This window comes from Tamandua tetradactyla, chromosome 7 (assembly GCF_023851605.1).
Source record: "Tamandua tetradactyla isolate mTamTet1 chromosome 7, mTamTet1.pri, whole genome shotgun sequence".
Lineage (NCBI taxonomy): Eukaryota > Metazoa > Chordata > Mammalia > Pilosa > Myrmecophagidae > Tamandua > Tamandua tetradactyla.
Window position 1 is genome coordinate 35,966,952 of NC_135333.1, and position 27,955 is coordinate 35,994,906.

Genomic DNA, 27,955 nt, shown 5'->3' on the forward strand with positions numbered 1-27,955 from the left:
AGGCACTGTGAAAATGGGAATGCTGCTGTACAATGAGCAATATTTAATGAAATTAGTGTTCTTTAATGAGTACCTGCTCTACATTAATTCCCTTTAGTTAAAGAAGCACATGAAATAATCAGAAAAAAGTTAGTCTATAAAAGGAGTTAGTGTTTAGAAATGAAAATGAAGCACTTGCATCTTCATTTTTAAAAAATTCACAAAGGTGCAAACAATGTAACGCTTTCCAGGCTCACATGGGCAGATCAGTACTATTATGTCTAGTTTTCCTAGGTGTACCATCATCTCGTGGCAGTGCTTTCTGCAAATTTGACATAGCAGCAGTTCTTTCAATGTCTATCACAGCATACAGCTCTGTGCGCCTAGTAGGAGTTTGTGGAAGGGGAGTAGTAGGCGTTTTTGGAGTCTGAGTGTTGTTGGAGTCACTGCCACCTTCCAAGTCAACCTGTATGTAATTGAGCTGCCTGTGTTCTAAACTTGGGCGTCTGATGTCAAAGTTAAAGACTGTTGGTGTACAGTCCCGACGTCTTGAATATTCTATTTTGTGAGCACTTGCTGGCATTGTTACATTCTCTGTATTTACATAGTTATGTGTTGGATCTAGGTTATTATGGTAGCCATTTAGAGATGGGGTCTTTGGTCCTAAATTGTCATCTTCATCCCTACTTAGCTTGCGGGCTTCCCAAACAGGAGGCAAAGATGGTAAATTTTCATAGTTTAATAACGCAGTTCTCCTCTGAGCTGAGTTGTTGATATTCTGGGTATCTGAGGCACTTGTGGATGTCAGACGACCTCTCCTGACCCCTGAGGCACTAGGGATAGATAGCCCATTTATATTTTCATATACCAGTTTGTTAACAGAGGGTACATCTCTTCGTTCATCACTGTCATATCCAGTGTCCCATTCTGTGTTATTTGCACCACTTCCACTAACTTGATCTCTTCCAAGTTGCTCCAGTTTCTCTTTTTCCATTAACTGTTTTTGAACAGGGGTTGGTCCTAAAACAAATTTGACTCCTTCTGACTCAAGAAGAATCTGAGGGTCCCTTTCCTCAATACTACTTGGTTCTTCTTTTGGTGTGTTGCTTTCACCATTAGAAACCCTTGCCTCCACTGGGACATGCACACTTGTTCGACTTTTCCGTTCTTCTTGCACACCGGTAGTGCTGACATAGGTATGTACTTGTTCCTCAGCCACAAGCAAAGGATGCGTAGATTCTTCACCTACTGAAGGCAGGCGTGCGCTTCCCACAGATGGATGCCTACTTGAAGGATGGGGCGGAGCATCTCCAAATGAGGGATATGGGGGATATCCATTAGGTAAGTTCTGAGAAGTGAACCCTGGAGTTGTAGGTGCTCGAGGTGTTCTGGGAACTTCTAATTCTGTCTGATGATTACTCCTTTCTACAACTGGCTCTTCCACCACATTTATACTATTATTTGGCATAATCTTTTCTAACATGTTAAATAATTCTTCTGCACGGGCACACTTAAAGGCAAAATTCCTTGTCCAGTTTGGCACCTTCGACCACTTTCAAAAGAAAAGAGATTTGAATCATAGCCATAACGTCGCAGGCAGAGGTAGTGCCATTTTACTGAGTCACGTTTGCAGGTGTATAAAATCAGTTCTGTGTCTGTAAATTCCATTATGCCAGAACCTAACTCATTCCCATCATCATCCACATTAATAACCTTAAACTTGTTCCGATGGTTATCCGGGACAGTGTCTTTATCTGGACAGCTACAACAGCTACCCATGGCTTCTTCAGAAGACCATGTGAGCTCTAGATCTGGCCAGTAATATTCTTAGCCTCTGCTGCAGCATCAGGAGTTTAATCATACTTCAAAATACCATGTTTTCTTTGCTTGCTGATTTAACCTTGTGGAATTCTCTTCTGATAAAAACAGATGTAATTTTGTTCCAATCTGATTGAAAAGCTTCAGCTGCATCTTTCTTTATGACAAGTTGACTGTTTCATCTCTTTTACAAATGGGTATCTACTTAATGGTCATTTCTTATTGGACTTCTTCATCCTCTAGCATAAAGTAAGCATTTGGTAAATACCGTTAGGCCCGGGCGCGTGGGTCGGCGGGCACTGAACCCCCGCTCCGGCCCCAGCTGCTGCCCCAGCTCGGAGCCGATCGAGCCTCAGTGGCTGTGCCTACAAGGCCTCTCTCCGGCCCAAACCTAGGGAAACACTTCTCCATTGGCCTTCTTGAACCAAGGTATCTTTCCCCGGATGCCTTTGATTGGACATTTCTACAGACTTGTTGTGATTGGGACATTTTCTGGGCCTTAGAACTGTAAACTAGCAATTTATTAAATTCCCCTTTCTAAAAGCCATTCCATTTCTGGTATATGCATTCTGGCAGCTAGCAAACTAGAACATTAGCTATAAGGGAAATCAAATTAAGATGACAATGAGATATCATCTCACACCTATAAGAATGGCTGCTATTAAACAGAAAACTAGAAATGTTGGAGAGAATGTGGAGAAATTGGAATTCTTACTCACTTTTGGTAGGATTGTATAATGGTACAGCCGCTGTGGAAGACAGTTTGGCGATTCCTCAGAAAACTCAATATCGAGTCGTCCTATGACCTGGCAATACAATACTTGGCCAAATTGCCAAAAAGTGGAAACTAACCAAATGCCCATCAACAGATGAGTGAATAAACAAAATATGGTATATACATATATGAAATATTATGCACAAGTAAGACAAAATGAGGTCCTGAAGCATATTATAACCTGCATTAACCTTGAGGACATAGTGCTGAGTAAAGTCAGATACAAAAGGACAGATAATTTCACTATCATGACTCCGGTAAAAGTAATCTCAGTGGTTACACTGTAGAATCTAGCAGGCCTAGAGGGGCACAGAAGCTAAAGATGGGGAAAGGCTACCCAAAGAGGTTGAACTTAAATGCAAGGGAATGGATAGAAGTGATGGTAACTAATTAGTGGGGTTATAAGTAACATTGCAATAGTCAAGGTGAATAAAATTGAAAGGGGATGTATAATGCCATGTATCCCCCTGATTAAATCTACAATTATAAATAAGTTCTCACATGAACTATTTCAAAGGTTTGATATTGGACAAAGAGTCAATAGTAGAGAGGTATAGGGGAAAAGCTAAAAATCCATGCCTTGGCCAATAGTTAACAGGTGGACATCAGCTGTACCACAGCACCATGAGCGGCAACTCATTGGGGGGGCGGGGGAGGCAGGTGAAACAAGTGATAAGGGGTAGGTTTGATTCAATAGTTGGTGTTTATTGGCTCTTAGTTGTTATGGCCCAGTGAAACCTGTCTATATTTGAGAGTGCTGCTGATTGTACAGCCAAGTGAGGTTAACTGTAAGAAATGGTTTGTTTACTTTGGACATTATCCATGATGCCCGACAGATGGAAGGAGCGGAAGGGTACAACGACGGAGAAGCAGAATGACGAACTGTGATACGTTTATATGATGGAATGTAGTGAGGCTACAAAAAGGAAGGTTGTGGAGAGGTATGCAAAGAATTGAATAAACCTTGGGAACAATGTGTTGTGCAAAATAAGCCATAAGCAAAAGGACAAATATGCTAGAGTCGTCTTTATAAAATACTTATAAGTGGAGCCTCGTTTATAAGCCCTTATAGCAACCCCACTTAGTCTGAAGTTAAAAATGTATTTCTAGATTCCGATACTGAGCTATGTGTGTATCAGCTGGTATTTCCCTGAAACTTTGAGGAACTCTTTGACACCTAAGACCCAGAAATGCTGCAGCCCTGAAAGTTAGCATAGCTATATATCATAACAGTTAAAGGAACCAAAAAAGAGACCAGGCCTCAATTAGAGTTAAAAATGAGCCTTTCTGTTACCAGGCACTAGAGTAACTTTCCAGAAACCTACAACCTCCAGATGGGTCCCTGGTCCAGATAAGTCCTGAAACCTAGCCCAGCCTCTCCAGAACATCAGATAGTTCCATCTCCCTACCCCATATTAGTGACAGACCTTCCAACATGAAAAATTTTAGAATTGCCATAGCCCAAACACCTCTGAACAGAGGGATGGAAAGATCAAAGGTGTTGATGGAGTTATACAAAGAAGACAGATTTAACAAATGAATATGAATGCTGAATCATTAAATTGATATCTCTTTTAGCCACTGGTATTTTAGAGCAGCTGGAAGTAAAAACCTAAAATTGTGGAACTGTAACCCAGGTCAAACTCTGAAATATGTTCTACAACTAATTGTGGTGCTGTGCTCTGAAATTTATAGCTTTTTTGTATATATGTTATTTTTCACAAAAAAAAAAAGAAGGAAAAGTGATGATCAAAAAAAATATTTAAGCCTTCTAGCCTCCTATGTTCTGGAGCAGCTAGAAAGAAAAATCTGAAATGATGGTATGGTAGCCCATGACAAACTCTGGGATCTGTCCTACAACTACTTGTTGACGAGTGCTTTGAAAACAATTGCTTTTTTTTATATCTTTGCTTTGTATATATGTTATACTATACAATAGAAAATGATAAAAAAAAAAAAAAGCCTTTCTGTGCTACTCAGAGAGGGTCCATATGGCATTGTCCTTGTTTCCTGTTGTAACTTAAAGGGAAGCTTAAACCCTGTCTGAGCCCTTGATGTCTCGTGGATGAAGGAAAAGGATGTCCTCAAATTCCTTGCAGCAGAAACCCACTTAGGCAGCACCAACCTTGACTTCCAAATGGAAGGGTACATCTACAAAAGCAAAAGTGATGGCATCCACTTCATAAATCTGAAGAGGGCCTGGGAGAAGCTTCTGCTGGCGATGCGTGCCACTGTTGGCATTGACGTCAGTGTCATATCCTCCGGGAATAGCAGCCAGCAGGCTGTGCTCAAGTTTGCTGCTGCCAATGGAGCAACTCCTATTGCTGGGTGATTCACTCCTGGAACTTTCGCCAACCAGATTCAGGCAGCCTTTTGGGGGCCGTGTTTTCTGGTGATGACCTATCCCAGGGCTGACCACCAGCCTCTCAGAGAAGCAGCCTACGTTAACCTGCTCACCTTTGCTTTGTATAACAGAGATTCTCCTCTGCGCCATGTGGACATCGCCATCCCGTGCAACCACAAACTCTCATCTGATGTGGGGGACGCCGGCCCGGGAAGTTCTGTTGTGGGGGACACCGGCCCGGGAAGTTCTGATGTGGGGGACGCTGGCCCGGGAAGTTCTGATGTGGAGGACGCTGACCCAGGAAGTTCTGCACATGCATTGCACCATCTCCCGTGAGCACCCGTGGGAAGTCATATCTGATCTCTACATCTACAGAGATCCTGAAGAGACTGAAAAGGAAGAGCAGGCTGCTGCTGAAAAAGCGAATTTCAAGATGAATGGACTGCTGCAGTTCCTTGAATTTACTGCTACTCAAGCTGAGGTTGCAGACAGGTCTGCAGGCATACAGGTCCCCTCTGTGCCTGCCCAGCAGCTCCCTACTGAAGACTGGTCGGCAGTTCCCACTGCTCAGGGCACTGAGTGGGTAGGAGCAATCAGTGGATGACGATAAGCTGTTCTTCCAGAGGCTCTTACATGAAAGGGGAAATCAGGTTGCCAGAAAATAAACAAGTTTCTATTTAAAAATAAATAAATAAAAACAATGAAGACTATCTGGCTGGGACTAAGGTGAATCAGAATGCAGGGTAAAAGCTGATAGCATGTGTACTCTAGACCTCTGCCTACTGTATGAGACCAAAGGCAGAGAGGTTCATTGTGTCTGGAACCTAAATTTTCTGTAACACATAATCTAAATCAACCTGCGTGGATAGCTCATGTGAATAACCCAAACTCCTGGAGTCTGGGATTGAGGAATTACAATGAGGCCTTGTAATTCTGTGTAGCTTAATGTAATACCAGGATACATCTCAGACCATGGAAGGCTCATAATTTTAAAGGATTGGTAGAAAAAGGGGAAGAAGAAGTATAATAAAGTAAGGCATCAGGAGTCAAGAGAAAACAAATAGAGTCAAGAGGCTATTCTGGAGGCTACTCTTATGCAAGCTGCAGTTAGATAGTGCTAATTGCCATGGTCTGCTAAACCCCAACCACTGTCACTGCTGTTGAAGCTAAAGAACACCTGGGCTCAAAGTGAGACTCTATAAAGGTTTCATACACTAAATTTGCTCTCCTGGAACCTATAATTCCTGGAGGGTTCCTAGGCCAGATAAATCCTGAAACCCAAAGAGACCAGTCTCTCCAAGATTATCCATTAATTACATCCCTCTATCCTTCAGTGTTGACATCCCTTCTCAACATGAAAAAGTCAGAATGGGCCTTGCCCAAAGTTCTCTCTAGATTTGGAGAAGGATCAGAGGAGAAGGAGGAGGTATAACAGAGAGAATAGGATTTACAGCCAAGTTTGACAACTGAAATCACTGTATAAATATTCCTTCTAGCCTCCAGTGTTTTGGAGCAGCTAGAAGGAAATATCGGAAATAGTGGACTGGTTGCCCAAGACAAACTCTGAAATTGGGTCTGTAACTACTTTGATGTTACTTTGAAAATTATTGCTTCTTCTTTCTTCTTTACATGTATGTCGTATTTCACAATAAAAAACATTTAAAATCATATCCACCTGTTTCTTTTTACTTTTAAAAATGTAGCTCCTAGAACATTGAAAAGTACATCTGAGACTTGCATCTGGGGCTCGCATTGCATTTCTGTTGGATAGTGCTGCTGAAGGATGTTAGCGATTGAGAGATTAGGAAGCATCTGGGACCCATGATCACTACAGTCAAGAGATGGTGATGCATGGCCTGGGCTACAGTCCTGAGCATGTGTTTATAAACTGGCAGGATGGGAGGCAGGTTTGGGGGGTGGAGGTACTGGTACTTGCCTAGTGACAGACAAGGTCCTTTGCAGAGCAAGCGTGAGTGCATGTGCTGAAATAGAGCTTGAAGAGAGAGGTAAAGCTGTTTTTTTTTCTTTAATTATTATTGCTTTTTTATCTCTAAAAAGAGAAAGATTTGAACAAGTCTTGGAATCATCAAAGGTAGCAGAGCGGGATCAGGTAAAAGCTTTGCTCGTCAGTAGAGAAGCCTGGGCTGAGGTTGGAAACCCCCAGCAGTAAAATGTCAGGAGTCTATGGAGGAGGTCACCATTTTCTGAGTAGACACATGTGGCTCTAGCTGTGAAATAAATTTCCTTCTGAGAGTTAAACCACAGAGTTAACACAATGCACAGTACCATCCAGCAGAGATTTTGCAAAGCTTTTGAAGAGGCAGGATGGTTGATCCCGTGCAGCAAAGCAGGCAGGCTCTCTCTTTGAAGGCCCCCGTGCACCTCTGTTGAAGGGCTGACGGGTGTTTGCTGGGCACTTGATGAGAGGCAGTCACTGGGGCAAACGCTGGCTGGGTCCCTGAGCTGGTGGCAACTCCTTTCCACCAGCCGCTGCAGCCCAAATCCCTGGCCTCTCCCCTGCTCCTCTTACTTCCAAAACCATATGTGTCAGCTCACCCTGTCAGCCCCTCCTTCAAAGCAGATTCCGCATCTGAGCTCTTCTGGGCATCTCGGCTCCTGCTGCACTGGTCCAAGTAACACCCTCTTACCTGGCCTCCCTGGGGTGGCCTTGGTATCCCACCCGCTACCCCGCCCCTCACCCCCCACCTCTTCTCGGGACAGCCAGGGGAATCCAGTTAGAGCACTGGGATCAGTTTTCTGCTCAAAACCCTCCAGTGGCTTCCATCCTACGCAGACTAAAGGCCACATCCTTCTGACAGCCTCCGGGTCTCTTCGTGGCCTGAACCCACCCCATCCTGCCATGACAGCCGTGAACGCACGTCCTACGACCCTCCTCTAATCTCTGTTTGAGCCACTCTGGCCGCCTGTCTTGTCACCACTTCCCCCTCAGGGCCTCTGTCCTTGCTGTCCCTTTGCCAGCCCTCACTTCTGATTTCTGGATACCTCCCTCGTATTTTAGATCTTTTCTCAAATTGGATGTCACACACTCAGTGAGGCCTTCCCTGACCCTCCACCCCCATTTAAAAAATACAATTCCTTACCCCTAGACACAGACTCTCCACTTTGCCTCCTCTATTTTTCTCCACAGTCCTTAGCACCAAGTAACATACCATATATTTTTCTTATCTGTTTTATTTGCCCCTTCCACCACTAGACTGTGAGCTCCAGGGGGTGGGGTTTGGGGCTGTTTTGATGCCTGTTAGGCCATCGAGGGTGTGAAGAAATTGGCCTGTTGCTAGTTGGATTCCCTGGGGAGCAGAATCTGAGATGGAGATGAGGGTTCAGGAAGGTTCTTGGGCATGCTCTCAGGCATCCCTGCAGGGGAGGGAAAGCAGCAGCAGCAGGTAGGAGAGAAGCCAGACTGCGGTGCAGCCTCACCAAGGGCTTGTGGAAAGGTCCAAGGCTGGGATGGACCTTTGGGGTTGGCTGAACACCGGTGACAGGTTGTTTCCAGGAAGGGGTGAGACCTTGGGTAAGGCAGCTCTTATCTATCAAGGACAATTGCCAGAGAGGACCGACAGCCGGTGACCTTCCCAGCAGGTAGGGAAGAAGCCCTCAGTCCTGGGGTAAGGGGATCCGGGCAGCACGGCACAGCTTCCATTATGTGTCCATCCAAGCACTCACTGCTCAAGGCCATGGGCCACCTGCCCCATCACAGCAAGCCTCCTGCCTGCTTTGGAGAAATGAAATCAGGGCAGGGGAAACAGTGGTGCAGGGCGAGGGTGGGCTACCCAGTTAAAGTATCAGCAGACCTAAATGATTGGTCCACTGATTACTCACTAATTCACCAGCACACTCCACAAACAGAGGGAACCCACACGAGTTTCACAAATTCAGCCACCGGCATAGACACAAAGCATCATGACCAAGAACACGTAAGAGCAAAGCTGAATGTAGGACCTATGGTGATGTGAGCCCGAGAAGATGTGCTGATGAGATATTGAATAAAGCACCAGAGTTGAAGTTGACCCTTATACAATCAACTGAGCAAAAAGGAAAAAGACAGCTTCTCCCGCAATCTGGTAAGATTTGGAGAATTCTGGCCTATGTTATTTATTGCCTAATTAGAAGCCTAATCCTCATGACTGCGGAAACAAGAGGAGAGCAGGAAGCTGGCAGCCCTGGAGGGCATGGCCTGCAGCTGTCAGTGATGACATGGGGTGAGTGTTTATCTCCAGGGCTACTTGTGCTGAAGTTGGCATCCTTGTACTTTGGTCCAGGATCAGGAGTAGAGCAGAGTTACAGAAATTGCAAGGGTCAAATGAAAAGTACTCTCTCTCTCTCTTTCTCTTTAATGAAGACCTTTTCTTTTTCCTAAAGTTGGAGACTAGTGAGAATTAGAGGGCCCGAGGGAACAGCTCCTGGAGAGAGGCTGGAGAGTTGGGGAGAGTTGGCGAGAGAGGGAAAGCCGGGGCAGGGTGGTGTAGCAGTCCCCACGTGCTTCCACTTCCTCTGGGCCTGAGGTGGGGAGAAAGGCCAGCTGGAGAGGGGAGAGGAGCAGATCTTCTGTGAAAACAAGAGGCATTGTCATTTGCTAAAGTTAAAGCTGTCCTTGGGGACATTTGGTGCACAGAGGAACAGATGCAGGGGAAGAAAGGAGGCCTGTAGCTTTTGAATTAATTAATTAATTAATTAACCTCTTTTTTTTTTGCATGGGCAGGCACCAGGAATCAAACCTGGGTCTCTGGCATGGCAGGTGAGAACTTTGCCTGCTGAGCCGCCATGGCCCACCCTGAACTAATTATTTTGTTTAACATTTTTATTGTGAAATATGTATATGAAAAAGCTACAAATTTCAAAGTACCCTTTTTTTCATTTCAAACTAAATTTATTTTAACATTTATTCCCCCTATTATTTATTTTTATTCCATATGTTCTACTCTTCTGTTGATATAGTAGCTAAAAGGAGCATCAGGCACAAGGTTTTCACATTCACAGAGTCTCATTGTGAAAGCTATATCATTGTTCAGTCATCATCAAGAAACATAGCTACTGGAACACAGCTCCACATTTTCAGGCGGTTCCCTCCAGTCTCTCTGCTACATCTTGAACAACAAGGTGATATCTACTTAATGCATAAGAATAACCTCCAGGATAACCTCTCCACTCTGTTTGGAATCTCTCAGCCATTGACACTTAGTCTCATTTCACTCTTCCCTCTTTGGTTGAGAAGGTTCCCCCAATCCCCTGATGTTAATTCTCAGCTCATTCTAGGGTCCTTCTCAGTCCCTTGATACTGAGTCCCAGCTCACTCCAGGATCTCTGTCCCATGCTGCCAGGAAGATCCACACCCCTGGGAGTCATGTCCCATGCAGAGAGGGGGAGGGCGGTGAGACTGCTCCTCATGTGGGCTGAAGAGAGAGGCCACATCTGAGCAACAAAAGAGGCCCTCCTGGGGGTGACTCTTAGGCCTAAATTTTAAGGAGACTTGACCTATCCTTTGTGGGGTTAAGTTTCATATGAACAAACCCCAAGACTGGGGGCTCAGCCTATAGCTTTTGTTGTCCACACTGCTTGTGAGAATATCAAGAATTCAACTTGGGGAAGTTGAGTTTTTCCCCATTCTCACCATTCCCCGAAGGGGGCTTGCAAATACTTTTCCAGTCACTGATCAAATCACTCTGGGATTCATCGGGGCATCACTCTGGACAAACCAACAAAATCTCATGTCCTACCCGAGATTCCAAGTTCTTATGACATTCAATCAAACTATCTACATGAGTTATATTAGGAAATGCTCTACTCAAAATATAAATTTTGTAACAAATAAACATTTTTTGCTTTAGTCTCACACATAAGGTGACATTTTATAGCATTAATTATCATCTATTTTCAGCACCCTGCAATAATGACATTCCTTTGTTCTTCCTCATGCAAAAACATTTTTAAAGTTTGTACATTGTACATTTCACTATTATTATACACTCTAGGCATTCCTAGATTATACCATCTCGATCTTTAACATCTATCTTTCTTTCTGATTTCATTTATGTCCCCAGCCCTCCTCCCTCTATCATTCCCACATGCAGCTTCATTCAGTGTTTTAACATAATTTCTTTACAGTTAGGTAGTATTGTGCTGTCCATTTCTGAGTTTTTGTATCCAGTCCTGTTGCACAGTCCGTATCCCTTCAGCTCCAATTACCCAATATCTTACCCTATTTCTATGTCCTGATGGTCTCTGTTACCAACAACATATTCCAAGTTTATTCACTAATGTCAGTTCTTACCGTGTTTCTAACTCCTTCTGGACTCTGTTACCAACGACATATTCCAAGTTTATTCACTAATTTCAGTTCATATCAGTGAGACCATACAGTATTTGTCCTTTAGTTTTTGGCTAGTCTCACTCAGCATAATGTTCTCAAGGTCCATCCATGTTGTTACATGCTTCATAAGTTTATTCTGTCTTAAAGCTGCATAATATTCCATCGTATGTATATACCACAGTTTGTTTAGCCACTCATCTGTTGATGGACATTTTGGCTGTTTCCATCTCTTTGCAATTGTAAATAATGCTGCTATAAACATTGGTGTGCAAATGTCCGTTTGTGTCTTTGCCTTTAAGTCCTCTGAGTAGATACCTAGCAATGGTATTGCTGGGTCGTATGGCAATTCTATATTCAGCTTTTTGAGGAACCACCAAACTGCCTTCCACAGTGGTTGCACCATTTGACATTCCCACCAACAGTGAATAAGTGTGCCTCTTTCTCCATATCCTCTCCAGCACTTGTCATTTTCTGTTTTGTTGATAATGGCCATTCTGGTGGGTGTGAGATGATATCTCATTGTGGTTTTGATTTGCATTTCTCTAATGGCCAGGGACATTGAGCATCTCTTCATGTGCCTTTTGGCCATTTGTATTTCCTCTTCTGATAGGTGTCTGTTCAAGTCTTTTTCCCATTTTGTAATTGGATTGGCTGTCTTTTTGTTGTTGAATCGAACAATCTCTTTATAAATTCTGGATACTAGACCTTTATCTGGTATGTCATTTCCAAATATTGCCTCCCGTTGTGTAGGCTGTCTTTTTACTTTCTTGATGAAGTTCTTTGATGCACAAAAGTGTTTGATTTTGAGGAGCTCCCATTTATTTCTTTCTTTCTTCAGTGCTCTTGCTTTAGGTGTAAGGTCCATAAACCCGCCTCCAATTATAAGATTTATAAGATATCTCCCTACAGTTTCTTCTAACAGCTTTATGGTCTTAGATCTAATGTTTAGGTCTTTGATTCATTTTGAGTTAACTTTTGTATAGGGTGTGAGATACGGGTCCTCTTTCATTCTTTTGCATATGGATATCCAGTTCTCTAGGCACCATCTATTGAAGAGACTGTTCTGTCCCAAATGAGTTGGCTTGATTGCCTTATCAAAGATCAAATGTCCATAGATGAGAGGGTCTATATCTGAGCACTCTATTCAATTCCATTGGTCAATATATCTATCTTTATGCCAGTACCATGCTGTTTTGACCACTGTGGCTTCATAATATGCCTTAAAGTCAAGCAGTGTGAGACCTCCAGCTTCATTTTTTTTTTTCCTCAAGATACTTTTAGCAATTAGGGGCACCCTGCCCTTCCAGATAAATTTGCTTATTGGTTTTTCTATTTCTGAAAAGTAAGTTGTTGGGATTTTGATTGGTATTGTGTTGAATCTGTAAATCAATTTAGGTAGAATCGACATCTTAACTATATTTAGTCTTCCAATCCAGGAACACAGTATGCCCTTCCATCTATTTAGGCCTTCTGTGATTTCTTTTAACAGTTTCTTGTAGTTTTCTTTGTATAGGTCTTTTGTCTCTGTAGTTAAATTTATTCCTAAGTATTTTATTCTTTTAGTTGCAATTGTAAATGGAATGCGTTTCTTGATTTCCCCCTCAGGTTGTTCATTACTAGTGTATAGAAACACTACAGATTTTTGAATGTTGATCTTGTAGCCTGCCACTTTGCTGTACTCGTTTATTAGCTCTAGTAGTTTTGCTGTAGATTTTTCAGGGTTTTCGACATATAGTATCATATCATCTGCAAACAGTGATAGCTTTACTTCTTCCTTTCCAATTTTGATGCCTTGTATTTCTTTTTCTTGTCTAATTGCTCTGGCTAGAACTTCCAACACGATGTTGAATAATAGTGGTGATAGTGGACATCCTTGTCTTGTTCCTGATCTTAGGGGGAAAGTTTTCAGTTTTTCCCCATTGAGGATGATATTAGCTATGTTTTTTTCATATATTCCCTTTATCATTTTAAGGAAGTTCCCTTGTATTCCTATTCTTCGAAGTGTTTTCAACAGGAAAGCATGTTGAATCTTGTCAAATGCCTTCTCTATGTCAATTGAGATGATCACGTGATTTTTCTACTTTGATTTGTTGATATGGTGTATTACATTAATTGATTTTCTTATGTTGAACCATCCTTGCATACCTGGGATGAATCCTACTTGGTCATGATGTATAATTCTTTTAATGTGTTGCTGGATTCGATTTGCTAGAATTTTGTTGAGGATTTTTGCATCTATATTCATTAGAGAGATTGGTCTGTAGTTTTCTTTTTTTGTAATATCTTTGCCTGGTTTTGGTATGAGGGTGATGTTGACTTCATAGAATGAATTAGGTAGCTTTCCCTCCACTTCGATTTTTTTGAAGAATTTGAATAGGGTTGGTACTAATTCTCTCTGGAATGTTTGATAGAATTCACATGTGAAGCCGTCTGGTTCTGGACTTTTCTTTATGGGAAGCTTTTTAATGACTGATTCAATTTCTTTACTTGTGATTGTTTTGTTGAGGTCATCTATTTCTTCTTGAGTCAAAGTTGGTTATTCATGCCTTTCTAGGAACTTGTCCATTTCATCTACATTGTTGTATTTGTTAGCATAAAGTTGTTCATAGTATCCTGTTATTACCTCCTTTATTTCTGTGAGGTCAGTAGTTATGTCTCCTCTTCCATTTCTGATCTTATTTATTTGCGTCCTCTCTCTTCTTCTTTTTGTCAATCTTGCTAAGGGTCTATCAATCTTATTGATTTTCTCATAGAACCAACTTCTGGTTTTATTGATTTTCTCTATTGTTTTCATGTTTTCAATTTCATTTATTTCTGCTCTAATCTTTGTTATTTGTTTCCTTTTGCTTGCTTTGGGGTTAGTTTGCTGTTCTTTCTCCAGTTCTTCCAAGTGGACAGTTAATTCCCGAATTTTTGCCCTTTCTTCTTTTTTGATATAGGCATTTAGGGCAATAAATTTCCCTCTTAGCACTGCCTTTGCTGCATCCCATAAGTTTTGATATGTTGTGTTTTCATTTTTATTCGCCTCAAGATATTTACTGATTTCTCTTGTAATTTCTTCCTTGACCCACTGGTTGTTTAAGAGTGTGTTGTTGAGCCTCCATGTATTTGTGAATTTTCTGGTGCTCTGCCTATTATTGATTTCCAACTTCATTCCTTTATGATCTGAGGAAGCGTTGTGTATGATTTCAATCTTTTAAAATTTGTTGAGACTTGTTTTGTGACCCAGCATATGGTCTATCTTTGAGAATGATCCATGAACACTTGAGAAAAAGGTGTATCCTGCTGTTGTGGGATGTAATGTCTTATAAATGTCTGTTAAGTCTAGCTCATTTATTGTAATATTCAAATTCTCTGTTTCTTTATTGATCCTCTGTCTAGATGTTCTGTCCATTGATGAGAGTGGGGAATTGAAGTCTCTAACTATTATGGTAGATGTGTCTATTTCCCTTTTCAGTGTTTGCAGTGTTTGCCTCATGTATTTTGGGGCATTCGGTTTGGTGCATAAATATTTATGATTGTGATGTCTTCTTGTTGAATTGTTCCTTTTATTAGTACATAGTATCCTTCTTTGTCTCTTTTAACTGTTTTACATTTGAAGTATAATTTGTTGGATATTAGTATAGCTACTCCTGCTCTTTTCTGGTTGTTATTTGCATGAAATATCTTTTCCAAACCTTTCACTTTCAACCTATGTTTATCTTTGGGTCTAAGATGTGTTTTCTGTAGACAGCATATAGAAGGATCCTGTTTTTTAATCCATTCTGCCAGTCTATGTCTTTTGATTGGGAAGTTCAATCCATTAACATTTAGTATTATTACTGTTTGGGTAGTACTTTTCTCTATCATTTTGCCTTTTTTATTTTGTATGTCATATCGAATTTTCCTTCTCTCTACACTCTCCTCCACACCTCTCTTTTCTGTCTTTTCGTATCCATCTCTAGTGCTCCCTTTGGTATTTCTTGCAGAGCTGGTCTCTTGGTCACAAATTCTCTCAGTGACTTTTTGTCGGAAAATGTTTTAATTTCTCCCTCATTTTTGAAGGACAATTTTGCTGGGTATAGAATTCTTGGTTGGCAGTTTTTCTCTTTTAGTAATTGTATTAGCTAAGGTTCTCTAGAGAAACAGAATCAACAGGGAACACTTGCAAAATAAAATTTATAAAAGTGTCTCATGTGACCACAGGAACGCAGAGATCAAAATCCACAGGGCAGGCAGTGAAGCCGACGACTCCGATAGGTGGCCTGGATGAACTCCACAGGAGAGGCTCACCAGCCAAAGCAGGAATGAAAACTTGTCTCCTCTGAGGCCTCCTTAAAAGGTTTCCCAAGATTAGATTTAGCATCACTAATTGCAGAAGACACTCCCCTTTGGCTGATTACAAATGGAATCAGCTGTGGATGCAGCTGATGTGATCATGACCTAATCCTATGAAATGTCCTCATTGCAACAGACAGGCCAGCTCTTGCCCAATCAGATAAATAGGTACCACAAATTGGCCAAGTTGACACGTGTCCCTAACCATAACAGTCCACCCCTTGTCAACTTGGCACCTATATATATATCACCTTAAACCATATTTAATTTCCAAATGAAAACAAATACGCACACATTTTTTTTTCTTTTACCTGACAATACTCAACTGTCCTGCATATAACTGGAAACACATTAAATCTCTCCAGAATAGGGTGTAAATCCTTGGGCAACATTCATTCTTAAACTTGATATCCTACAACTCAAATAGTATAAAATGAACAAACAGCATTACAGTCCTTGCTTCTGTAACTGATCACATGGTCGAAGTTCATATTTATCACTACCTTCTTCCACTACCCATTCCATGTTCCCTTTACCCTCAGCAAGCACTTCAGCTGGCCATGGTTCTTTGCCTGGTGGGGTGACCCAAACTTTCATTCCTGAAGTTTCAGAGCCATTAGTAGTCCTGCCTGGATTGTGTTGTTGCAGTTTTCCATTGATTTTAATCACAGGACATGGTAGTACTAATAGACGCCCTAGGGGATCTCCTATATTCCAAGAAAACTCTTCTTTACCTCCATTATGTAGTTGCAGTCCTACTTCCTTCTGATAGTCAGGGTCAATTACCCCAGATAATAATGTAATCCCCTTCTTGGCTTGTTGATCCAGAGGCATAAGTAGCCCAAAGTGACCAAGTGGCAATCTTAACTTCCAGTTCAGTGGTATCACTGTTGTTTCTCCTGGAGGAAGCACACCCTGTTTTGGAACTAAAACCTATAGACCAGCAGAACTCAGGGTAGCAGGGACAGGAAGCAAAAATTTTCCTAGTGGATCACTAGGGGTAATAGTGAGTGGTACCACACCCATCTCCACCTCTTGGTTCCTGGACCCATGGATCCTGGCTATGGGAGAAACAGCACCATACAGCGGACACTGATTCAGAGCATACACAGCTTCCTGGAGAACATTACCCCAGCCTTTCAAGTTTTTGCCACCTAGTTGGCAGCGTAATTGAGTTTTCAAAAGGCCATTCCACCGTTCTATCAATCCAGCTGCTTCTGGATGATGGGGAACATGGTAAGACCAGAGAATTCCATGAGCCTGTGCCCATTCCCGCACATCATTTGCTGTGAAGTGTGTTCCTTGATCTGAAGCAATGTTATGCGGAATACCATGACGATGGATAAGGCAATCTGTAAGCCCATGGATGGTAGTTTTGGCAGAAGCATTGCATCAGGGAAAGCAAACCCATATCCAGAGTATGTGTCTATTCCAGTTAGAACAAATCACTGCCCCTTCCATGAAGGGAGTGGTCCAATGTAATCAACCTGCCACCATGTAGCTGGCTGGTCACCTCGGGGAATGGTGCCATATCGGGGGCTGAGTGTGGGTCTCTGCTGCTGGCAGATTGGGCACTCAGCAGTGGCTGTAGCCAGGTCAGCCTTGGTGAGTGGAAGTCCATGTTGCTGAGCCCATGCATAACCTCCATCCCTACCACCATGACCACTTTGTTCATGAGCCCATTGGGCAATGACAGGAGTTGCTGGGGAAAGGGAGCTGGACACCCACAACATGTATATTTGTGCACTTCATATTATCATTCAATTCCCTGAGTCTCTGCTCATATTTTTCCATTCTTTTCCCTATAATTTTTGTTTCTTTTTGGATTTCAGATGTTCCATCCTCCAGTTCACTAATCCTAACCTCTGTCTCTTGAAATCTACCATTGTAGGTTCCCATTGTTTTTTTCATCTCTTCTACTGTATCTTTCATTCCCATAAATTCTGTGATTTGTTTTTTCAGACTTTCCATTTCTTCTTTTTGTTCATTCCTTGCCTTCTTCATGTCCTCCCTCAATTCATTGATTTGGTTTTTGATAAGTTTTTCCATTTCTGTTCGTATATTCTGAATTAGTTGTTTCAGCTCCTGTATCTCATTTGAACTATTGGTTTGTTCCTTTGACTGGGCCATATCTTCAATTTTCCTGGTGTGATTTGTTATTTTTTGCTGGTGTCTAGACATTTAATTACCTTAATTAGTTTATTCTGGAGATTGCTTTCACTTATCTTACCTAGGGTTTTCTTGCTATATGAGTTTGTTGTCTATCTGTTCTTTGACCTTCAGTTCAGCTTTTTCTGGGTCTCTAGCTTAAGTTTTGTTTAACAGAGGGTAATTTTTCAGTTCTTGTTTTCTTGTTTCTTGTCCTGCTTGTAAGGTGCCTTTTCCCTCCCCACACTTAGGAGGGTCTACATAGGTATTACAGACTCCAACCGGGTTTTCCCAGACTAAACTGGCCTCTTATCAGGGGGAAGGAGTCACCTGCGTCAGTTTTCCCTGGGGTTGAGACCCAGCAGGTTGAAAGACTTTCCTGCGAAGTCTCTGGGCTCTGTTTTTCTTATCCTGCCCAGTATGTGGCGCTTGTCTGCCTGCGGGTCCCACCAGCAAAAGATGTTGTGGCTCCTTTAACTTTGGAAGGCTCTCCCTGCTGGGGGCGTGGTGGAGACAGAGGAGAGGTTGTAGGCTGGTTTTAATGGCTTCAAATTGCCAAGTCCTGGGGTCTGAATTCCTTGAGAGAGAGGTTCCACCTAAGTTGGACTTCATCCCTCCCCTGGGGAAGGCACAGGTGGGAGACAGTCCTGAAAGCAGTCAGTTTCTGTCTATGCCTGGGGCAGTTGCAGCCTGAGTAGTCCCACTGCTGAATCCAGAGGCAGCCAAGCCTCCATAGAAACAGCCAAAAAAACCTCCATTTTGTCCTCTTTCCTCTTTTTCATTAGCCCAATAAGCGACCTCCTCCTTGACCAGGTTCACCTGAGCTGGGGCCCTATTTTTAGTAGTCAGAATTTGTTTATTAATGCCACAACTGGTGTTTGGTTGGACTCAGTCCCTGCTACTGTTAGAGTCTCTTTCCTTTCCCTCCAGGAAGCCACCTGTAGGGGAGGGGCGCCGGCTGCCGCAGCTTGGGGAACTCACGGTTCCAGAGACTCGCAGCTGGTCCAGCTGGTCCAGACTGGGGTATGCTGTGTGTCCGGTCACTATCGTGGCTCCGGGGGCTGTTCTGTACTGTTTCTGGTTATTTAGTAGTTGTTCTGGAGGATGAACTAAAACACGCACATTGCTAAGCCACCATCTTGGCCCCTCTCAAAGTACATTTTAACAACTAGTTATAGAATAGATTTCAGAGTTTGGCATGGGGTACAGTTCCACAGTTTTGTATTTTTCCTTCTAGCTGCTCCAAGACACTGGAGAGTAAAAAGAAATTTGAGTATAATGATTTAGAGTCATACCCATATGTTAAATCCTACCGTCTCTGTTATAACTTCTTCTCCTTTGATCCTTCTCCCAATCTTTAGGGACCTTTGGGTTATGCTCATTTTAACGTTTTTCATATTGAAACAGGGTGTCAACAATATGGGATGGGGGACAAGAACTGGTTTATGTTCTCGGAGAGGCTGGTCCCTCTGGGTTTCAGGACTTATCTGGCCTAGGAAACATCTGAAGATTTTTGGTTTCTAAAAAGTAAACTTAGTACATGCAACTTTTGTAGGATCTCAGATAGAGCCCTGGGTATTCTTTAAAGTCAATAGAATGAAGTTGGTCGGAGTTTGACAAACTGTGGCAATTAGCAATATCTAGCTGAAGCTTGCATAAGAGTAGCCTCCAGAATAATCTCTCGACTCTATTTGAACTCTCTTAGCCACTGATACCTTTTATTTTATTACATTTCTTTTCCTTCTTTTTGTCAGGAAGGCATTGTCGATTCCCCAGTGCCAGGGCTAGTTACACCCTTGGATGTCATGTTCCACATAGTGGGGATGGCAATGATTTTCCTTGCAGAGTTGGGCTTAGAGAGAGGCGCCACATCTGAGCAACAAAAGAGGTTTCCTGGAAGTAACTCTTAGGCATAATTATGGGTAGGCTTAGCTTCTCTATTACAGAAATAAGTTTCACAAGAGCAAGCCTCAAGGTAAAGGGCATGGCCTATTAACTTGGGTGTTCTTAATGTTTGAGAAAGTATCAGGGGTTTCCAGGTGGGAAAGTTTAGTAGTTCTATGTTTTTTCTCCAGTCCCTCAAGGGACTTTGGCAATACTTTTTAAAAATACTTTTAAACTGTGAGACATTTCCCAGACCATGCACCCCAAAATAATAATAATAATAATTGTGAGACATTACACATATACAAAAAAAAGCACTAAATTTCAGAGTGCATTTTAATAAATATTTATAGAACAGATTTCAAAATTTAGTGTGGGTTACAGTTTCACAGTTCCAAGTTTTTCCTTCTAGCTAATCCAAGCACTGGAGTCTAAAATAAATATCAATATACTGGTTCAGGAGTCATACTTACTTTGTCAAATCCCATTCTCTCTGTTACAACTCCTCCTTCTCCTTTGATTCTTCTTCCAATCTTTAGGATATTTGGGCTATGCCTCTTCTAACCTTTTCATGTTGAAAAGAGGTGTTAACAATATGGAATAGAGGGATGGAACTGGTTGATGTTCCGAGAGGCTGGTCTCTTTGGGTTTCAGGACTTTCCTGGCTTAGGAACCATGAGGTTGTAGGTTTCTGGAAAGTAAACTTAGTGTGTGAAAATTTTATAGGACCTCAGATAGAGCCCTAGGTGTTCTTTAGAGTTAATGGGAAATATATTAATGGCAATTAGCAATATCCACCTGAAGCTTCCATAAAAGTACCCTCCAGAATAACCTCTCGACTCTATTTGAACTCTCTTAGCCACTGATATCTCATTTTGTTACATTTCTTTCCTACCTTTTGGCCAGGAAGACATTGTCAATACCACTGTGCCAGGGCCAGACTCATCCCTGGAAGTCAAGTCTCATGTTGTTAGAGAGACTTTCACCCCTAGGTGTCATATCCCACGTGGTGGACAGGGCACTAACTTTCCTTGCAGAGTTGGGCTTAGAGAGATAGAAGTCATTTCTGAACAACAAAAGAGGTTTTCTGAAAGCAACTCTTAGGCATAATTTAGGTAGGCTACAGAAATAAGCTTCCTAAGAGCAAGCCTCAAGATCAAGGGCTTGGCCTATTAGCTTAGGAGTTCTTAACATTTGAGTGAGTATCAGAGGTTTCCCAGATTGGAAAGTTTAATAGTTCTGTAATTTTTTTCTCCAGTCCCTCTAGGGACCTTGCCAATACTTTTTAATTTTAATTATCTGCCCAACAAATTTTGGGATATATCTGGGTATTGCATTAAGCTATACAGAATTACAAGCCCTCATTCCCAGTCTGGGCTTCTTGTGTTTGGGTTGCTTGAGTTAGCTATCTAGGAAGGTTGAGTCAGAGTGTACGCTACAGAAAATTTGGGTTTTGGATAAAATAAACCTCTCTTCCTTTGGTCTCAAAAGGTAGGTGAGGTTCTAAAATATATACAACGTCATCCTTTACCTGGTCTTCTGATTCACCTTAGTACCAATCTGATCGCCTTTGTTCTTCTCTCTAATCGAAGCCAGATGTCCTTTTTGATTCCTCTAACAGTTGTATGTAGCAATGCTGAGTTTTCGAGTTGCAAAACTCCAACTCTGTCTTAGATGTCACCCAGGCACCCAAAGTTTTAGGGAAATAACAGGCTGTACACTTATAGCACAACATCAGAGAATCTAGCCACAACACAGCTGCCGTGTAAATGTGACTGTTGTTTGAACCTACAATCTAGGCCCCAATTTTCTTATAAGTTTTCTTAAAAGAGACCATACAATGCTTGTTCCTTTGTTTCTGGCTTATTTCGCACAACATACTGTCCCCAGGTTCCATTCACCTTGTTGATGTCTCATGACTTTGTTCCTTCCTGTAGCCACACAATATTCATCATATGTGTTCATTCGCCTTTCTGTTTCTCAGCCTTCGGCCACCTCCATCCACTGGGCAACATATATAATATCCAGAATAAGTAATCTGTGTCTCAGTATCCTCACTTAGTTGTACAATGAGAAACACTCTCAATTTCAGACAATTTTACTTGCTCCAAAGAGAAAAATATCAAATAAACACATCCTCACCAAATAGAAAATCTAAACCTCCCCTTAACTATTGTCCCTCCTCCCCCAGTTATTTACCCCTGGCAGTGCTGTGGTACTGTTGATATCTTCCTGTCACCTATACACCATAGCATGCAACTGCAGTTTTCCCCCTGTACCCGTCTATTATTGACTCTTTGGAAAAGATTCATACCTTTGAAGTAGTTCATGCAAGAACTTATAGTGTTAGCCAGTGGGATACATGGCTCTACAACCTCTTTTAATCATGATCACCTTCAATATGACACCATTACTTACAGACCCACTAATGAGATACCATCACTTCCATCCATTCCCTTGCATTTAAGTTCAACCTCATTAGGTGACTGTTCACACATCTCTAACTTCTGTTTATTTCTAGGTCCCCTATATTCTGTATTATAAGCCTCTAAGTTTATCTTTACCAAGTTATAACAGCAAAATTATAGACTATCTATCCTTTTGTGTCTGGATTATTTCATTCAGCATTCTGTCTTAATTATTATTTTTAATGCAATCATTTTATTTTATTTAATCCCAGAGTGATTTGGACAGTGAATAAAGAGGTATTTGCAAAGTCCCCTTGGGGGAATGGGGAGAAAGGGGGAAATACTCAACTTCCCCATTTGGAGAATTCCTGATATTCTCCCAAGCAGTGGGTACAACCAAATCAATAGGCCAAGCCCTCAATCTTGAGGTTTGCCCCTATGAAACTTATCCCTGCAAAGGACAGGCTAAGCTTACTTAAAATTATGCCTAAGAGTCTCCCCCAGAGAACCTCCTTTGTTGCTCAGATGTGGCCTCTCTCTCTCTAAGCCGCCATGGCATGAAATCACTGCCCATTCCTCTCTACATGGGATATGACTCCCAGGAGTGTAAACCTCCCCAGCTATGTGGGTCAGAAACCCTAGATGAGCTGGGATTCAGCATCAAGGGATTGAGAAAACCTTCTCGACCAAAAGGGGGAAGAGCAAAATGAGACAAAATAAAGTATCAGGGGCTAAGAGATTCCAAACAGAGTCGAGAGGTTGTCCTGGAGATTATTCTTATGCATTAAATAGATAACACCTTGCTAGTCAAGATGTAATGGAGAGGCTGGAGGGAACTGCCTGAAAATGTAGAGCTGTGTTCCAGTAGCCATGTTTCTTGAAGATGAGTGTATAATGATATAGCTTTCACAATGTGACTGCATAATTGTGAAAACCTTGTGTCTGATGCTCCTTTTATCTACCTTATCAACAGATGAGTAGAATATATGGAATAAAAATAAATAATAGGAGGAACAAATGTTAAAATAAACTTAGATTGAAATGCTAGTGATCAATGAAAGGGAGGGGTAAGGGGTATGGTATGTATGAATTTTTTTCTTTGTCTTTTTATTTCTTTTTCTGAATTGATGCAAATATTCAAGAAATGATCATGGTAATGAATATGCAACTATGTGATGATATTGTGAATTATTGATTATATATGTAGAATGGAATGATCATATGTTAAGAATGTTTGTATTTTTTTCTTGTCTTATGTTTGTTTAATTAAAAATTAATTTAAAAATTTTTTAAAAAAGAATACCATCCAGGATAACCTCTTGACTCTGTTGGGAATCTCTCAGCCATTGACACTTTATTTTGTCTCATTTTGCTCTTCCCCCTTTTGGTCAAGAAGGTTTTCTCAATCCCTTGATGCTGAGTCTCAGCTCATTCCAGGATTTCTGTCCCACATTGCTAGGAAGAACCACACCCCTGGGAGTCATGTCCCACATAGACAGGGGGAGGGTGGTGAGATTGCCTGTAGTGTTGTCTGGAGACAGAGGCCACATCTGAGCAACAAAAGAAGTTCTCTTGGGGGTGATTCTTAGGCCTAGTTTTTTTTTTTCTTTTTTTTTTTTAAAGAGAGAGGGAGGAAGGGAAGGAAAGACAGAGAGAAGGAAGGAAGGATAGAAGGAAGAAAGGGAAACATCTTTTTTAAAACATTTTCTTGTTTTTATTGTATTTTGTTTGTTTGTTTGTTTTTTTTTACATGGGCTGGGGCCGGGAATCGAACCGAGGTCCTCCGGCATGGCAGGCAAGCACTTTGCCCGCTGAGCCACCGCGGCCCGCCCTTTTTTTTTCTTTTTTATTAATTAACGGAAAAAAAAGAAATTAACCCAACATTTAGAAATCATACCATTCTACATATGCAATCAGTAATTCTTAACATCATCACATAGATGCATGATCATCGTTTCTTAGTACATTTGCATCGGTTTAGAGGAACTAGCAACACAACAGAAAAAGATACAGAATGTTAATATAGAGAAAAGAAATAAAAGTAATAATAATAGTAAAAAAAAAAAAACAAAAAAAACCTATAGCTCAGATGCAGCTTCATTCAGTGTTTTAACATGATTACTTTACACTTAGGTATTATTGTGCTGTCCATTTTTGAGTTTTTGTATCTAGTCCTGTTGCACAGTCTGTATCCCTTCAGCTCCAATTACCCATTATCTTACCCTGTTTCTAACTCCTTCTGGACTCTGTTACCAATGACATATTCCAAGTTTATTCTCGAATGTCCGTTCACATCAGTGGGACCATACAGTATTTGTCCTTTAGTTTTTGACTGGACTCACTCAGCATAGTGTTCTCTAGGTCCATCCATGTTATTACATGCTTCATAAGTTTATCTTGTCTTAAAGCTGCATAATATTCCATCGTATGTATATACCACAGTTTGTTTAGCCATTCTTCTGTTGATGGACATTTTGGCTGTTTCCATCTCTTTGCAATTGTAAATAACGCTGTTATAAACATTGGTGTACAAATGTCCGTTTGTGTCTTTGCCCTTAAGTCCTTTGAGTAGATACCCAGCAATGGTATTGCTGGGTCGTATGGCAATTCTATATTCAGCTTTTTGAGGACCCGCCAAACTGCCTTCCACAGTGGTTGCACCATTTGACATTCCCACCAAGAGTGGATAAGTGTGCCTCTTTCACCGCATCCTCTCCAGCACTTGTCATTTTCTGTTTTGTTGATAATGGCCATTCTGGTGGGTGTGAGATGATATCTCATTGTGGCTTTGATTTGCATTTCTCTAATGGCCAGGGACATTGAGCATCTCTCCATGTGCCTTTTGGCCATTTGTATTTCCTCTTCTGATAGGTGTCTGTTCAAGTCTTTTTCCCATTTTGTAATTGGGTTGGTTGCCTTTTTGTTGTTGTTGAGCTGAACAATCTCTTTATAAATTCTGGATACTAGACCTTTATCTGATATGTCATTTCCAAATATTGTCTCCCATTGTGTAGGCTGTCTTTCTACTTTCTTGATGAAGTTCTTTGATGCACAAAAGTGTTTAATTTTGAGGAGCTCCCATTTATTTATTTCCTTCTTCAGTGCTCTTGCTTTAGGTTTAAGGTCCACAAAACCACCTCCAATTGTAAGTTCCATAAGATATCTCCCAACATTTTCCTCTAACTGTTTTATGGTCTTAGACCTAATGTTTAGATCTTTGATCCATTTTGAGTTAACCTTTGTATAGGATGTGAGATACAGGTCTTCTTTCATTCTTTTGCATATGGATATCCAGTTCTCTAGGCACCATTTATTGAAGAGACTGTTCTGTCCCAGGTGAGTTGGCTTGACTGCCTTATCAAAGATCAAATGTCCCATAGATGAGAGGGTCTATATCTGAGCACTCTATTCGATTCCATTGGTCGATATATCTATCTTTATACCAATACCATGCTGTTTTGACCACTGTGGCTTCATATTATGCCTTAAAGTCCAGCAGCGCGAGACCTCCAGCTTCGTTTTTTTTCCTCAAGATGTTTTTAGCAATTCAGGGCACCCTGCCCTTCCAGATAAATTTGCTTATTGGTTTTTCTATTTCTGAAAAATAAGTTGTTGGGATTTTGATTGGTATTGCATTGAATCTGTAAATCAATTTAGGTAGGATTGACATCTTAACTATATTTAGTCTTCCAATCCATGAACACGGTATGCCCTTCCATCTATTTAGGTCTTCTGTGATTTCTTTTAACAGTTTTTTGTAGTTTTCTTTATATAGGTTTTTTGTCTCTTTAGTTAAATTTATTCCTAGGTATTTTATTCTTTTAGTTGCAATTGTAAATGGGATTCGTTTCTTGATTTCCCCCTCAGCTTGTTCATTACTAGTGTATAGAAATGCTACAGATTTTTGAATGTTGATCTTGTAACCTGCTACTTTGCTGTACTCATTTATTAGCTCTAGTAGTTTTGCTGTGGATTTTTCCGGGTTTTCGACGTATAGTATCATATTGTCTGCAAACAGTGATAGTTTTACTTCTTCCTTTCCAATTTTGATGCCTTGTATTTCTTTTTCTTGTCTAATTGCTCTGGCTAGAACCTCCAACACAATGTTGAATAATAGTGGTGATAATGGACATCCTTGTCTTGTTCCTGATCTTAGGGGGAAAGTTTTCAATTTTTCCCCATTGAGGATGATATTAGCTGTGGGTTTTTCATATATTCCCTCTATCATTTTAAGGAAGTTCCCTTGTATTCCTATCTTTTGAAGTGTTTTCAACAGGAAAGGATGTTGAATCTTGTCAAATGCATTCTCTGCATCAATTGAGATGATCATGTGATTTTTCTGCTTTGATTTGTTGATGTGGTGTATTACATTAATTGATTTTCTTATGTTGAACCATCCTTGCATACCTGGGATGAATCCTACTTGGTCATGATGTATAATTCTTTTAATGTGTTGTTGGATTCGATTTGCTAGAATTTTATTGAGGATTTTTGCATCTATATTCATTAGAGAGATTGGTCTGTAGTTTTCATTTTTTGTAATATCTTTGCCTGGTTTTGGTATGAGGGTGATGTTGGCTTCATAGAATGAATTAGGTAGTTTTCCCTCCACTTCAATTTTTTTGAAGAGTTTGAGGAGAGTTGGTACTAATTCTTTCTGGAATGTTTGATAGAATTCACATGTGAAGCCGTCTGGTCCTGGACTTTTCTTTTTAGGGAGCTTTTGAATGACTGATTCAATTTCTTTACTTGTGATTGGTTTGTTGAGGTCATCTATTTCTTCTTGAGTCAAAGTTGGTTGTTCATGTCTTTCCAGGAACCCGTCCATTTCATCTAAATTGTTGTATTTATTAGCGTAAAGTTGTTCATAGTATCCTGTTATTACCTCCTTTATTTCTGTGAGGTCAGTAGTTATGTCTCCTCTTCCATTTCTGATCTTATTTATTTGCATCCTCTCTCTTCTTCTTTTTGTCAATCTTGCTAAGGGCCCATCAATCTTATTGATTTTCTCATAGAACCAACTTCTGGTCTTATTGATTTTCTCTATTGTTTTCATGTTTTCAATTTCATTTATTTCTGCTCTGATCTTTGTTACTTCTTTTCTTTTGCTTGCTTTGGGATTCGTTTGCTGTTCTTTCTCCAGTTCTTCCAAGTGGACAGTTGATTCCTGCATTTTTGCCTTTTTTTCTTTTCTGATATAGGCATTTAGGGCAATAAATTTCCCTCTTAGCACTGCCTTTGCTGCGTCCCATAAGTTTTGATATGTTGTGTTTTCATTTTCATTCTCCTCGAGGTTTTTACTAATTTCTCTTGCAATTTCTTCTTTGACCCACTTGTTGTTTAAGAGTGTGTTGTTGAGCCTCCACGTATTTGTGAATTTTCTGGCACTCTGCCTATTATTGATTTCCAACTTCATTCCTTTATGATCCGAGAAAGTGTTGTGTATGATTTCAATCTTTTTAAATTTGTTAAGACTTGCTTTGTGACCCAGCATATGGTCTATCTTTGAGAATGATCCATGAGCACTTGAGAAAAAGGTGTATCCTGCTGTTGTGGGATGTAATGTCCTATAAATATCTGTTAAGTCTAGCTCATTTATAGTAATATTCAGATTCTCTATTTCTTTATTGATCCTCTGTCTAGATGTTCTGTCCATTGATGAGAGTGGTGAATTGTAGTCTCCAACTATTATGGTATATGTGTCTATTTCCCTTTTTAGTGTTTGCAGTGTATTCCTCACATATTTTGGGGCATTCTGGTTCAGTGCGTAAATATTTATGATTGTTATGTCTTCTTGTTTAATTGTTCCTTTTATTAGTAGATAGTGTCCTTCTTTGTCTCTTTTAACTGTTTCACATTTGAAGTCTAATTTGTTGGATATTAGTATAGCCACTCCTGCTCTTTTCTGGTTGTTATTTGCATGAAATATCTTTTCCCAACCTTTCACTTTCAAC

General features: G+C 40.9%; 3 pseudogenes; 2 read left to right on the forward strand and 1 right to left on the reverse strand.

Annotated features, from left to right (window-relative positions):
- Nucleotides 1–232: 232 nt before the first annotated feature.
- Nucleotides 233–2,073, reverse strand: LOC143689585 (fibroblast growth factor receptor substrate 2 pseudogene; annotated as a pseudogene).
- A 1,324-nt stretch (nt 2,074–3,397) lies between these two features.
- Nucleotides 3,398–5,520, forward strand: LOC143690417 (small ribosomal subunit protein uS2B pseudogene; annotated as a pseudogene).
- A 2,755-nt stretch (nt 5,521–8,275) lies between these two features.
- Nucleotides 8,276–27,955, forward strand: part of LOC143690418 (protein downstream neighbor of Son pseudogene) — a 49,627-nt pseudogene continuing 29,947 nt past the window's right edge.